Source organism: Equus caballus, chromosome 8 (genome assembly GCF_041296265.1).
Source record: "Equus caballus isolate H_3958 breed thoroughbred chromosome 8, TB-T2T, whole genome shotgun sequence".
NCBI classification, from domain to species: Eukaryota; Metazoa; Chordata; class Mammalia; order Perissodactyla; family Equidae; genus Equus; species Equus caballus.
The window spans coordinates 72,166,951-72,180,181 of record NC_091691.1 but is presented as its reverse complement, the minus strand read 5'-3'; positions in this window follow the sequence as shown (position 1 = coordinate 72,180,181).

Sequence of the window (13,231 nt, the reverse complement as noted above, 5' to 3'; positions counted from 1 at the left end):
CCTCTACCTGCCTGCATCTCCTCCTTCCTTCTTTCATTCCTTCCTTCCTTCCTTTCTTCCCTCCTTGTTTCCTTCCTTCCTTCCTTCTATCCTTCCTTTCTTCCTTCCTTCATTCTTTCCTTTCTTCCTTCCTTTCTTCCTTCTAACCTACCTTTCCTTCCTTCCTTCTTTCTTTCCTTCCTTCCTTCCTTCTATCCTTCCTTTCCTTCCTTCCTTCCTTCTTTCTTTCCTTCCTTCTTTCCTTCCTTCCTTCCTTCTATCCTTCTTTTCTTTCCTTCCTTCCTTCCTTCTTTCTTTTCTTCCTTCCTTCTGTCCTTCCTTCTTTCCTTCTTCCTCCTTTCCCTCCCTCCTTCTGTCCATAAGTATTTAAGGATTTAATGGTGTTTCATATGCTAGGCACTATAATAGGGGCTAGGGATTAATAATTAAATAGAAGCCCTCAGTATCATGTAAGAGTCGTATTGAGGAGATAAATAAGAAAAGAGGCAGTGACAATACGCTGTGATGGTGGTACAACCGTGGAAAGTGAGCAAATTTTTCAGGAAGGTCAGGGTAGGGGCCTGATCCCAATAGAGAGAAAGAGGGAGGCCTGGGAAGCTTCCTGGAGGAGGCACACCCTGGGGAGTGAGCCCAGCACAGATCACAAGGATATGCAGAGGGCGCAGTGGAGCAAAGCCCTCCATACCTGATCCACAGCTGCTCTTACCTTGACTAAAGGTGAAAGAAAGTGTGTAGTGCTGTTGAGTTAAAATGTTCCTGACCCTAAAATCAGTGATTATTTAGGGTTTGGGCTTGAAAAGTCAAGCCGTAGTTCCTATGAATTCTCTGACCGACACCCTGAGATTTGTAGACTGACCTTCTCCTTCAGGCAGCTCTGGGGTACTGATCAAGCCACTGGTCCTCTCTACATCCAAGGGTTTGCCAGTGATTAAGGGCATTTTTGTCTGAGTGGCTAAGTACTGGGGCAAACTGCCCAGCTCAAATGAATCGATGGACTAAAAATTCTCTTCCCAGCGGGGACTGCCAAGCAGACTCCAGCCAACACTCCAGGCAACTGAGAAAAGATCCATTGAGCTCAGCAGGAGGCTCTGTTCTGGCTGACTCAGCGCCCTGGAAGCACTCCTCCAGTCATTTATGTCTCTACTTTTCCTCTCTGAGCTCTGCTCTGGGCCTCTACTCTCGATGAGGTCTGCTTTGTGCCAAGGCGGGAGGTGCCGAGGTTTCAAATGGTGGTACCTTATCAACATCTCGGTGTGCCTCTGACATGCCCATAAAGTAGACCCAGCTCAATAATCCATTTTCGTTCTCTATTAGTTTAATTCACAATTGGGTTTGGCCCAAGTAATAAAGGTTTTAGTTCAAGAAAAACATTTTAAAAAGTGATGAATGAGATTCATCTTGCAAAGATCGTGGAATTTGAAACCAGAGAGTTTAAGAAACTTGTGAAAGGTCATACAACTAGCTTGTGGAGGAACTAGGCCTAGAACCGATGACTTTTGGCTAATTCTAGTGTTCTAAAAATTATTGTTTTCCTTATTTTTAGAGAACATTTAAAAAAATAGTATTTCATTCTGTTGTAACTGAATGTGAAGTAAATAGGGTACATGCCATTACCATAGCTGCAGAGATAAGAGAAATTGGGCAGACTTACCATCGGGCATCCAAAGATAAGCAATAGACCTGGGAATAGAGTTATGTCTCTCTTGGGACTTTTTCTATCATGCCACCTTGTACAATGTCCTAGTTCCATAAATCCCAAAGTAGGAGATCTGGTTGAGAGAATGTAGGTCAGGGCCATTTCTGCATCCAAAGCAATGGGTTTTGAGCAAGTCTCTTTTGTCACTCAGGGTTCCAGGATGTTTCTCATCTGTCAAATGTGCAGATTGCACTATACAGGCTTGCAAACCAGAATACCTACAAGAGTCAGGCCTGTGATGCCAATGAGTAATCAGGCCAGGTTGGGCCTTCTTCAAGGAGGCGACTGACTGATTCAGTTGATGCTGATTGCTGCCACTCCAGAATACAGGTCCACAACAGAGACACCTTCTTATTGCTCAAGCAAAGTTACAAATAGAGATTTAAAGGTAAAAGCTCTTGATTTTTAATTTTTAGTTAACGACTTTTAATTGTTAATCTTGATTTAATTGTTTTAATTGAATCAAAATCAAAATTAGAAAAAAAGAATGATGTTTGAACCAAAGAACAATGTCTGTGGCCTAGAAGTGGCCTATGAGCTATCAGTTTGCAATGTCTGGATGGTAAAGATCTTCAGAGAACTGGTGAGTGTTAACATTCCATGACTCCATAACACTTCTTGTAACTTGATTGTGTCAATGTATGGTAAGTTTCCATAGAGCTGATCATCATAAAATACATATATTAAACACCTTGTAAACAGATTCAAAGAAGCTCAAGTAATAGGCCTTAAGGGAATGTAGAAAGAATAGAAATCTTGAGTTACTCTTTTTTGTTCTTCTCTTCTGTTGGCCCCAGTGAATAGTTATTTTGCCTTTAAGATGAAATTGCCCTTGCATTACTCTTAAATTTTTCTGTGAATGTGTTCTATCTTCAACTGGATAATAGCTTTTTTTAGAGACCAAACATTCTATTTCTCTCTGTCTTTCTTTTTCTCATTGATCACAACAATACATGAGCACGGTTTAATACTTGACAGTCCACCCTTTCCTTTCTGCCCACTTTCATCCTTTGATGACCATGATCCTGAACTATATGCTAGTTCTCTCTAGATGACTGGTTTCCTGTCTCTTCTGATGGAGTCACTCTTTCTCATGCTACTAAATGTATTCTCCTGAATTCTCTTCTTTTTCTTTTTTTCCTCCTCAAAGCCCCAATGCATGGTTGTATATCCTAGTTGTAAGTTGTTCTAGTTTTTCTATGTGAGCCACTGGCACAGCATGGCAACTGACGGACAAGTGGTGTGGTTCTGTGACCAGGAAGCAAACCCAGCCCACCAAAGTAGTGAGCACCAAATTTTAACCACTAGGCCATCAGGGCTGGCCCTTGAGTTCTCTTCTTGCTGCCTCAAATGTTACTTCCGTGTAGATGACACCGATACCTTCCTCTTTTGTTCCACTCCTGTAACTACCTACATGCCCTTCAGAAAAGCTATCATTTTACTTAGCTAAACCAGCTCCACATCATTACTTCAAATAACTATATCACCATTAAAAGGAAAGGGTGGATGTGAGAGAGATTTTTCAGGTAAAATGTACAGGATTTGGTGCCAGAAGTGATTGCGGAGAGTAAGACAGGGAGAGAAGGCAAAAATGACTCTAAGTTTCAAGTCTAGATGACTTGGAACCTGGTAATACCAGCCACAGAAATGAATAACGCATCAAACTGTGAGGCAGGAAGGGCTTTGTTGCTAATGCCATTGAGTCAATACAACTCCCAGAGACCCTGTGTACAGTGGAGCTGAACCCTGCCGGGTCTTTTTGCCACCCTCTCATCTTTCCAGCACTATATCAGACAGTGCTCCAATACCATTCATAGGGTTTTCATGGCCAAGTTTCTTGGAAGTGGGTGGCCAGGTCCTTCATCCTAGTCTGTCTTAGTCTGGAAGCTTCGCTGAAACCTGCCCACTATGAGTGACCCTGCTGGTATTTGAAATACCAGTGGCAGAGCTTTCAGCATCATAGCAACATGCAGCCACTCCCGTATGACAACTGATAGAGGGGTTGTGTGTTTCCGTAATCGGGAGACGAACCCAGGCCACAGAAGCAGGAGTACTGAATCTTAACCACTAGACCACCACAGTAAGGACTAGTGAGTCTGAATCTAAAGCATTAGTATTTAAGATAAAACTAAAGATACTTTGAAACTTAGACTAAATTGGAAGCTAAGGCTAGGCTTAGGAAGGCTCCATTTGAGCTACTATGTGTTATTTTTAACAACCCCTCTGGTACTACTTGGTGTTGTATTTTTAGCAGCATCTTCTTGATCAGGGGCGAATTTATCACACTTTACTCTGACATGTTTAATAAGAGGAATTTCTTCATCTCCTAGTCCCAATCCAGTCTGACTACCATACCATGGATTCAATGCATTTGACCCCAGCTCCTCAACCTTTTCTCCAAATGAAAGGCTATGGCGTGTGCAAAGTGTCAAACAGGTAAATAAGAAGTGGCTTTGTTGGAGTTGAGATGGGGGCCCTCGGAGTCCCCCACCCCAAGTCTCAAAGGCTCTGAAGAGACACCATTGCAAATATGGAGTAGGTTACACTTCTGACTGACTAGAAAATAGTGCAAAAGTTCCCCAATTTTTTTGGTTCTTTGTATCTCAGCAATTTTTCCAGAGAGCTCCTAGGCTAAAGGAAATACTTAGATGCTCTGTTTATTAGGTAATTAGGGCCAAACAATAAGTATTTATGTCCTAATGACTTGGTAACCATTTGAAATACTAATATACATATTGGAAGAAAATAATATTTTAATTTCATTCTTAAATAACTCCAATAACTTGCTGAAGAAATATAGGTGCTTGTTGAGCCCTGTGCAAATTCTCAAACTTTGGGATCAGATTAGACGCTGTCATCTTCATTTCCTGTTTCCCATTGACTACTGTGTAGGACTTGTTTTTATTCACAGAAGCAGATGAAAATCCGGCTTTACAAAGATGTTATGTCATCAGAAGAAATGCAACAGAATCTAATCTTGAAACTGTGGACTACATTGATCTAGTAGTTTGTGTGGTTTCTGACAGATGTCAACTATTGCTATTTCTCTTAAAAATTAAAACTATTGACAGCCACCTTGTGAGATCACTGTGTCAATTTAGAACACCTTGGCTAATACATCAGGGAATCCTGAGAATAGGGCAAGGAACAAACTCTGAGCCATGGCCTTGTTCAGTTAACTAGCTTTGTGACATTGGGCAAGTCATAAAGCAAGCGCACTCCACCACAGTTTCCTTGTTGCAGTGGAGGATGTCTGGATTTGTTCATTCCTTGCAGTTCCTTGCAGCTTTCAGTGCCTGTGATTGAATGCTTTCTTATTTTATCAGTGCTGCTAAGGAAGCTTGGAAAGACTTTGCTACCTTAAATAGCAAATAGTCATTTTTCTAAGTTCTTGTTTTGAAAGCGAGAACAAAACCGGTCTTGAATTCAGCCATCTCTCCCGTGCCACCACTCTCGGAACCTCTGTTAGCTCTGCAAGCTCAGAATTCTTTCAAAGGAACTATCTAAGGAATTCCATGCATGCTTAGTAACAGGGCTGAGACAGAAGGGGAAGAAATGAGTTTATATGTTCTGATGTTTTGAAAGAAGTGAAAGATCTCCGTGCACACATTCTTGCTTAATACATCAGGAAACTCTCCAAGACTGCCTTTTCCCTTTTGGGCCACTAGTTTGGGCTAGATTGAAAAGATAAGGTGTTTCCAGTCACTATCTATAAAACCGTGCAGAGCTTAGAGAGAATGAAGGCTGATTTATTCATCAGTTTTCAACAAGAAAGGATAAATGAGTCTTCCTCAGAATTTGGAGCAGGCCAAACGAGAAGAAGTGATAACAATTTCTTTCTCACTACCCAAGCGGTAAATAGAAAAAATTACTTTGTCACTGGTGACTTTCATTGAACAGAAATTCTTAATTATTTATAAACAATCACATTGTTTGTCTTATATTTGCCTTTTTGAGGTTTTCTTTTCAAAGTGTTTTCCTGTTCCTAGGTTACAAAGTTATTCATATTTCCTTATTATAGCTTTACAGTTTTACCTTTCACAAGCCGGCCTTTAATTCATCTATGATCCATCTTTGAATGTGGTGGTAGATATCTACTGATTTCTCCATAGTGAGCCAGATCTCCCATCACCACCTAGTAAGCGACCTCCGCTTTCCTCATTGTTTACAGCGCTCTCCTTATACTCTGTTCTGCCTCTATATATGCAGGAATCTGTCTCTCGGCTCTCTATTGATCTATTTGTCTGTTCGTGACCCCTAAGTGCACTGTTTTTATTATTATGACTTTGTAGTATGTCTTCCTATATATCATAGGGGAAATCCTCATTCTCTAGTTCTCTTTTGAAAGGTTGATTCAGTGATTCCTGACTTTGGGGGCAACACAGAGCATTGGAGAGGTAACAAGTGGTGAATGGACACAATAGAAGCAATAGATCACATGCACACAAGGTGTCATGAATGGATCCTAAAAATATGGTGAGAAAAAAGGCAAGAAACAGAATGAGAGATGTAATATAATAACTTTTATAAAAACTTAAAAATACCTGTATTTATATGAAAGATACCTAACTTTAAGAATACATAAAAACAAAAGAGAAACCTTTTAAAACAGAATAGTACTCTCATTGGGGAGAGTAATGGTTGTGGATTTTGAAAAGAAAATGATATAAAAACCTCATAAAAGAAAAATGAATTTATAATGGAGTAAGCCACATTTGAGATAATCATGTAATAATTTTTGAAAAAAAATGCCATAAATTACCTAACTTTTCAGATTGGAATCAGGGAGAAAATCCGTTCTTTCTAGAGCATATTTTTCTGGTGTGATGTGAAAACAAGAAGCGGGGTCACATGTGGGTTTAGCTCCATCAGTTGATTCCTATAAACCAACACATCAGGCAGGAAATTTAGAAATTCTCACAAGGAGGAGCAGGAATCATTAGATCGTGTCTTTTACGAGTTACTGATATTATTTGGGACAAGTTGGTAGGGAAATCTGTCCCAGAGAGCTCCGGTAGGCCCTAAGTATAAACACCCACAGATGCCTGCCTGAGTCACTCAGCGCTCCACCTCGCTTCAAAGAAAGGAGCACTTTGTCCAGGAGCGCAGTGCTCTGACCAAGAGCTAAAAGCGTCCTCTTTTCTAATTGTCAATTATCTCTACACTCCAAGATAAACATTTCTCTTTTAACATCAGCCTGGCCTGGAAGGTTCATTTAGGACAGTGCTATTTCAAGGGCTGGAGCAGGGGGGAAGTGGAGGAGGAGAGAGAAAGCAAAGAAGGAAAGTTTAAAAACAAATCATACAGTCTGCTGTTCTGATGGGCCTCAAATATATTTCTAGTTAGAGAATGGCTTTACATTAGCCTGAGCCTTTAGGGAAGGAGGAAGTAGTTGACACAAGGAAGTAAATTTTTATTTTAAAGATGGAGATGGAGAATTCAAAGAGGGAATTTTTTTTTTCCAACAAAGCCCCCTTTATTTGTGGGTAGACCAGAAGCATTTCATCTCTCTCTCTCCATCTTTCTATCTACCTGATCTACCTATCTATCTATCTGTGTATGTGTGTATGTATCTATCCATGCATATTTATACTTATATATATACATATAATACATATATGTGTATGCATATACATATATATACACATACACACATACACACAAGTACACATGCACACGTAACACTTTAAAAAGACAATAGTTTTCCATTTTGCTATGAGAGCAAAACTTAGCTCAGAAACTTTCCAAACGAAGACCTATTTTCTCTAGTTCATTTATATAATAGATAGGATTGCAATTGACCTGTCTGCATTGACAGCAAGGCCAAAGAGAATTTAATTTAGTACCTCCCCAAACCTGTCATGTTTCCATGATTCAAAAGAAGAGGAAGAGAGAATCTAGTAAGAAAGAACAGGAATGTTTATTCTTGTGTAACAAATAAGTAAGGCTAATACTGAAGGATTTTTCCTGAAGTTAATCCTCCAGGGGTATCTGCTTCAGAGAATAAAATAAGGTCACTCAAATTCCTTTTGCCCGTGATGCCTCCCTTCCATTTTCTCACCCGTGACCCTTTCCTTTCCCTTCTCTCCCCTACCTTACATCTCCCTTTGCCTGTTATGCTTAAAACCAGAAATCCACGTGCTAATTAGTGTGGTTATGATTTACAATCTGTCCAATGATGCCAGGAAGCGAGACGCAACCTTTTCAAGTTCAGTAGCAACCATCTAATGCGAGTCAAAACAGAGAGATGTGTACAGCTAATTTGGGGGAGGGGTTGGTTGGGATTTGTATATTCAAAGTTCAGCGATGACAGGTCACATTCAAGGGGGACAGTCTGTGTGTTAAAATGCACCAGTAAAGTCAGAAACTTTCTAGGCCAAGCGGAGAGAAGAGAGATTGTTTTTGTGGAATGAGCTGTTAAACGTGGAAGCCCAAGAGAATCAGGAAACCTGTTTTCAATCAGACACAAAGATTATTTCTACTTCTTTCCAGCTCTAGCAATGAGACTTTTTAAAAAGGTTTGCGGGGGGAGGGAGTGAATACTTGGTTGTCCAATTATTAGCCTGGATAGACTGTTAGTTTTGGGATGGTTTTTTTGTTGGTAGAGGAAGAAAGAAAATATGTGGATTTTTGTTCTTGGAGCCACTGAGTGAATTTTGTCTCCAGTTCTCCGGTCCTTTTGGCATGATCCTTTGCCCACCAATGAAATGCCCAGCTAGCATTCCCCATGACTCTTTGGAGTTTGGACTGTCATTTTACAAAACACATAGGAGTAAATAAGGGGAAAGTTCTTTGCTTATTCTGGCTGAGTGAAGAGGGAAGAACAGATTCGCGTGGCTGGCAAGAACGAATTTCTAGAGTTAATACCCAAATGACAATAGCATTTCAAAAAGCAGAATCTTTGACCTTAAAACTCCGGTTACCATTAAGTTTCTGGGCTGTCACAGAGAAACTCATCAGGCTTAATGATTCTCAATGAAATTATTTCTTTGGTGAATGTTTGCCTATAATTATTCACCAGAAATAAATGTTTAGAAATATTTTCTGTATAAGATGTTTCTGAACAGTCCATCTATTATTAATAAAGAGGTCGTCCAGCTTTCTCAACATTAGCTCTTAATATTGGGTAAGCTGTGGAACCTGTCTGATGATATCCACAGTGCCAGATTGTTAAGATTAAATAAGATATGTATAATGCAACTAGCATGGAGTGTGTCCTTAATCACCATTCTTTTCGGGTTTTTTTTATAGACTTAAAATTCTTCAAAGGGATGGGCTGTGTCTTAATAGGGTTTTATCCTCAATTTATAATGCAACATCTGGGGCTCAAGAAATATTTATCGAATGTGCCATATAATTTTGCAGGCTTTGGGTTCAGGTTTTTCCATGAGCTTTGAATCTCTTGCATACCTCATTCAGTTTTTCTGTTTTCCATTGTTTTATCAGGTGAACATCCAGATGCCTTTTTTTTCTTCACAGGCTTTGATTCCATTCATGCTCTCTGTTAAACTAACAGCCAACCTCTGGATTGGTCTTGATTTTGTCTTTACTAACCCTTCTTGGTTCTGAGAGTACAAATTGACCACATTTTCTGGTGTTGACTTAATAGGGCAATGACCATTGGCCAACCTGCCAATGTGATGGATGTTGATGAAATCACAGCAAAAGACGAGAGGGTTGCTTCACTTTAAGAGCAGCCTTCTTTTGGCAGTTCACTGCTTGATCCTGCTGTGGCTCCATTGTTGGCAGGTCGCACTCATGTCAATCAGCAAAGGAAATGTTTGAAGCCAGCAAGACATTTTTTTATGTTTCTCCTTCCCCCTCCCTCAACACCCACCCACCTACCCACACACACACACACACACAGACAGGCACACACATGTAAAGCTGACCTTCATAGCTAATTACAGCATAGTTTTGGTCTGGTGGAACAAAAAATGCCAGCCAGGTGAGTCATGTTCTGATTTATTGAATAAACATTTTCCATGTGAGAAGTAGAGAGAAAAATGAAACTATTGCCTGTAGGAGCTGGAAAAGGCTAGTGTTTCCAAGACACTGGACAGCACTTCTGAGCTGGGCTGGCTGCCACAGGATCACCTGGGGAACTTTATAAAGAAACTGGCTTCCAGGTCCACCCTTGGAGATTTCCAGGCAAAGCTCTCTTGATGATGCTTGAATTTGACCAGTTTTGGCAATTGCTGCTTTTTTCCCAATCCCTTAGTTTTACAGCACAGAGCATGATAACCCAGGAAGAAGTGATTTCTCAAGGTTTCTTCAGGGCCTAAGAGGAAGAGCCGAGAGGTAGAGGAAAGAAAGGAATATTTAGTGAAGATGAGAGTTTGATGGGAGCTGTATTCAGTGCTCTACACATTTGGTCTCATGGCCTTGGGAAAGAGGCATTGGCATCTCCATTTACAGAAGAAGGAATTCAGGCTCAGAGAAGCTATGTAATTTGCCCAAGCTCACACAACTAATAAGTGGTGGAGATGGGCTATAGATCTAAATTTGTCTTATTCCAAAGCCTCCCAGTTTGGATCTTGTCTCCTGAATTCTAATCCATGATAATGCTGTAGGGATTTACTTTGTTTTTGTAACTGAACTGCTCAAACTGAGTGGATGATTATTATATTGATATGCCACTGTTCAATTTCCCAAGCCTGAGTTCTGTCCTGGTTAGAACTTTTGCCAGTTCTGTTTGACTTCATGATTCAATGTTCTGAATCTTCAGCCTCTGAGTTGACAGCACCAACCCAGTCCCCTGCAACTAGATTCACTTCAAAATATTTCAACAAATATTTATTGAGAAACTTATGTGCAAGATGCAAGGTTAGGAACTCAGAGGTGAAACTGAAGGTTTCAGTATTTATAGAGCCTACAGTCATGAAAGGGTATGAGGAAAGAAATTATGCAAATAAAATGTGATGAGAGTTGTACCAGGGGAAGTAGAAGGTGCTTTGGGATTATGTAGCAGGGAAGTGTAACCCACAGTCAGGGCCAGGGGAAGTCTTCCCAAAGCTGGCAGCTAGAAGATGAACAGGAGTTAGCTAGGTGAAATGTGGTGGAGTAGGGGTATGGGTGATGGGGGGTAGGGGTGTGGGGGTAGAGTTGGGGGGAGATACTTCAGAAGAGGAAACAGCATGTGTGAATTCCAGGAGTCTAGACATCGTGAGAAGAGTTTGCATTTGATCAGTTCAAGGAACTAAAAGAAACATTATTTCTGGAAAGAGAAGGAGAGAGGCTAGATGTTAGGAGAGGAGGTAGGGAGCCTCCAGATGGAGAAAAGCCATGACAAACCCATTAAGGTCTTTGGATTTTATCCTAAAGCATAGCCAAGCCAATGAAATTTCTCAATCCTGTAAAAATGATCTGGGGATTAAAACGAGGGTGTAACGTACATAGCTTTATGGTTTGGAGGATACTTTGTTGGCAGTGTTAGTGATGGATCGGAGTGGACTGGATTTGGAGGCAGAGAGGCCAGTTAGGAGGCTATTTCATTTGGAGACCAAAGCTGTGTTTTATTCATCGTTGTACCTTCAGCACCTAGCACGTTGCCAGGTAAATGGCAAACTTGGTAATACATACCAAGTAAATGTTGCTTGAATGAATGGATGTGGAAATAAATGTTTGTTAGGGACAAACCATCCCCCAAATATTTCTTGCTCATTTTGGATTCTTATCTTGGTCCAAGCTTTTCTTCCTCTCCAGGTGTGCATATGTTTTCCCCATCTGTCTGAACAAACACGAACCATGCTTTCAGGTTCAGCTTAAGACTAGCTGCTTCTTGAAGCCTTCCTTGACTATTCTTAGATTCATTGATGTCCTACCTGCCTGAATTCCAATATGACTTAGAGCCTATTTAGAGCTTTATGACATTTTGCCATGTATGATGTTGTTCACTGTGGATGAATCTTCAACTACTTCTAAATTTAACTTAGTATTTAAAAAATCTATTAAGGTAACAAATATCTATCTATATCTGTCTACCCACCTTCCTACCTACCTATTTAGCATTCAGGCTAGGAGGTTGGGAAGAGCAAGCTTCTTTCACATGTGGTTGTGGCAGGATAAAATACCTTCCTGAAAAAGAAATATAGAAATATATATATATATATCAATTACTTTAAAATACTCGTATTACCTGACTTCAAAATCTTTCTGCTGAAATCTATGCTAAGTATACAGGCAGAAATGATGATAAAGATTTATGTTCAAATATATTTATCTCTGCCTTTTGTGATTTTAAGAAATTAGAGGCAATCTAACTATTCAAACATGGGAGGCAGAAGTTAAATAAATGATGTTATAATCATATATAAAAATTATGTAGAAATATGATATTTGGAGAAAATGAACACAAAATGACATATGAAAAAGTGAAGTTATAAGTCAGTAATTAGAGATATTTTTATTTTTTATATATTCTAAATTTTTTTGCAATGATAATATAGTTAAACTGACAATATAAGTATTGTGTCAAAGCACTGCAAGAATATTTCCTCTTCTTTCATACTGCAAATTGCCAACATTGGCCAATAGGGCAACCATTCAGCATTCAGAGAACTCCTCACACACCTTCCTGGCAGCCTATGCAGAAGGATAAGCAGCTTCCATGCTGGGTCCCTCGGAAGGAGGGGAAATGGCTCTCTCTTCCTCTCTCACTTGCCAAGCCAGCCTTTGGAAGGTTGCCATCCTCACACTTGCATGAACCAAGTCTGCAGCCTGCTTGTCCAAGTTGGGCTGCTCACTGCTGGTGTACCTCCTATGATCTCCTGAGAAATGAATCACTGACAGGCTGTGGCCACGTAGCTGGATGCCACAGCAACTCTGGAGTAGCTCCTAACAGAATTCCAGAGCCCAGACCCACCACGTGGTCTGTCTTTCCCATCTTTGCAACTGCTTATGTCCGAAAAGCAATTATCGTAGGTCACACCCGCATCCTCTCCTTCTCTGGAGAATTGTCTTAGGCCTGGTTCTTGTCCTGTTTAACAGTGGCAGAGCATTCCCATAAAGCTCTACCCAGGGATGGCCTGGCCTACTCTGGTGAGAAACAAATGCTAGGAGAGTTGTTATCATGTCCCATAAATGTCTGGGATGAAAGGCCCTGAAGTGCAAAGTCTATGATGGTTATCTCTTGAGTGAGAAAAAACTCTCTAATGCAAAACAGCAGCAGCAACAGCAGCAACGGCCAGGCGGCAGGAACCTCTGTCAGGAACCAATTCCCTTATCTCGATGGGAGCCAATGACTAATTTCCTGATAGGCCTCTCTTGACATGATATTAAGAGCTGTGAGCTTTGATATTTGCTTTGTGTCTTCCATCTGCAGCATTCTTTAGTTCCTGAGTGTATGTTCTGATTGCTCCCCTGTAATGAAAACAGCCAGCCCATGCTGAGCTTGCACTACGTGCAGGACAGTGTTTTAAGATCTAGGCATGTGTTAGTTCCTTTAAGTCTCACAAAAACCCTTTTAAGTAGGTACTACTAACAGTACCTCATTTATATAGTCACCTCATATATATAAAAACTGAGGCACCGCCA